This window comes from Lolium perenne, chromosome 6 (assembly GCF_019359855.2).
Source record: "Lolium perenne isolate Kyuss_39 chromosome 6, Kyuss_2.0, whole genome shotgun sequence".
Taxonomy (NCBI): domain Eukaryota; kingdom Viridiplantae; phylum Streptophyta; class Magnoliopsida; order Poales; family Poaceae; genus Lolium; species Lolium perenne.
This window is the reverse complement of record NC_067249.2, coordinates 99,260,324-99,262,836: the sequence shown is the minus strand read 5'-3', so window position 1 is coordinate 99,262,836 and position 2,513 is coordinate 99,260,324.

Below are 2,513 nucleotides of genomic sequence, written 5' to 3'. Positions count from 1 at the left end.
CCGGCGAAGCTGACGCGCGTGATCGTGGCGCAGACAAGGCTCTGTAGCGATGGTGTGCTCGATGGGAGCGCTCAGCACCGTGGCGTGTCGCGTCGACGATGACGAGGGCCATGGCGTTCCCGCGGTCAAACGAAGGTGTCTGCGAGCTTGCTGGTGTCCAGGCGCGTCTACTGGCGAGAGAGGGAGTGCAGAGGTGACGCGAGGGCTCCGGGCGGCTGACGTTCTGGCGCGCCCAGGGTGAATGCCATGCGCACTCTGGCGCGTGCATGGGCGTGTCTGGGCGCCACTGGGCACGAAGATTTCTTCCCGTTGCGGTGCGAGTCTTGGTCGTGGCTTGGTCTGGTCAGGCTCAGGTGAGTGGGAGGAGAGGGATGGACATGGTGAGGCAGGCCAGAAGTGACCAGAGAGAGAGTGAGCAGGAGGGTGGCATGACATGCCACGGCATGGCATGTCTTGGTCAAGTGGAGCTTCTCCAGTGCTGGGCAGGTGAGGGAGAGGTGGCAGGGAGGTGAGAGGAAGCTCCAGAGGTGCAGTGGAGGCTTAGGCTTGGACTAAGTCTCCACCATTTTCAGTATGGGCACAATTTGATTCCCTGCCTGCAAGCTGTTTGATGAAATGCCCGAAAGAAAAAAATTGAATTTTGCAAATCTTTTTGTTGGGTTGTAATCATATATTATTTGGAGTATAATGGTGGTGGTGGTGGTCAAAATGGAGTTGAATTGCAAAATCACCATTTGCATATGATCTTGAATTTGTTTCAATGTCTCCACTTGGCTTGCTTCTAATTTGAAATTGAGACAGAGTTTGGGGTGAGGGTTTTGGGCAAAGTTGTTCTCCTTGATGGTGTCTTGGATGAGGTGCAAAGATTTGGCCAAGTGTAGAAGAGAAAAGTCAAAAACCAGGGGCTCAAAGTGGGTATCATGCTGAAATTGTCACATGTGACCATAATCATATGTGAGCTCAAATTTGATTCAAATTTGATTTGAATTGAGTTTGATTGTTTCCAAAAGTTTTAATAAGTGTTTAGTATCCATTTACAACCAATGGTGCAAACCAAAATGGTCTAGATTAAAGATTTGTAAAAATGGCATAAGCCATATGTGTGTGTTGAATTGATTTTTATAATTTCTTTTCTATTTTCTTTTTCTTTGACTTTGGATGATCAAGTGATCATGGTTAGGGTTTTAAAGCAAGGGTAAACACATAAGCAAGCATCATGGCAAAGGCACACTCAAATAATTAATAAGGTGAGCTATATGCATAGTCCTATATGATGAGAAAAAGTTTTTGTTGGCTCTAATTTTTGGATTCTTGGAAACTCTCTCTTGATTCTTTTATTGGAAACTTGGGATGTTACACCGATACTACTAGTCATGGTGATGGCCTTCTTGGCACAATCAATCAATCCATGATGTTTCGACATCCAGTCCATACCCAGTACTACTTCCAAACCTTTTGTTCCCAGAACAATCAAATTTGCATAAAAATATATTTCATGTATTCTGATAGGCACATCTTTGAAATTTTTTCTATCTTTAGTTGTTGAACCAGGTATTTGAACTATCATAACATGCATCAAACTGATTGGTTGAATCTTACTAGTGCATGCAAAATCTTCAGTAACAAACGAATGCGATGCTCCGGAATCAAACAACACTCTTGCAGGTATTGAGTTAACAGAGAACATACCCAGCACGACATTTGGTGCTTCCTGGGCTTCTTCGGCACTCATGTGAAAGAGGCGGCCGCTGCGGTTGTTCGGGTTGTTCGGGGTGAACTTCCTGCCTGTTGAGACACGGCGTTGCTGCTGAGCAGGTGCAGCGGTGTTGGGGGCAGTCTTGGCAAGCTTCTTGGGGCACTCATTGGATTAGTGTCCCACAACTCCGCATTCATAACAAGTCACTATTGACTTGTCCTTGGGGGTGATGGGAACAGCATTGCTCCCCGTCCTTGGAGCAGTGTTGTTGTTGTTGTAGTTGTCGGGGGCTCTCATTGGGGCACGATTGAAGTTGTTGTTGTTGGCATGGTGGTTGTTGTTGTTGTTGTGGCCTCCTGGCCTGGGGTGTCCTCCACTCCAATTTTGAAAACTCGGACGTGACAGAGGCACATGGGTCTTGTTGTTCCTGGGGTTGAATCCTCCACTTGAGCTGGGGCGATACCTTGGGGTATTGCTGGGCCCACTCTGATTCATCATGCGGCGCTTGCGGTTCTCATTGGCTTGATGAAGTTTGCCTTCCATCTGGATGGCTGAGTCCACTAGGGCTTCTAAGTCAGCAAAGCAGATGTTGACCAGTACAGTCTGTATCTCATCATGTAGTCCGTTCAGGAATCTTTCCTTCCTTTTCTCAATGGTGTCGGTTTCATCCGGGGCGTACCTTGACAGAGTAAGAAATCTATCGCGGTATTCTACCACGGACATCCTGCCTTGTTTGAGTTCCCTGAACTCATCCCTCATCTTCTTTATCAGACCCGGGGGTACGTGATACTTGCTAAACTTGAGCTTGAAATCTGCC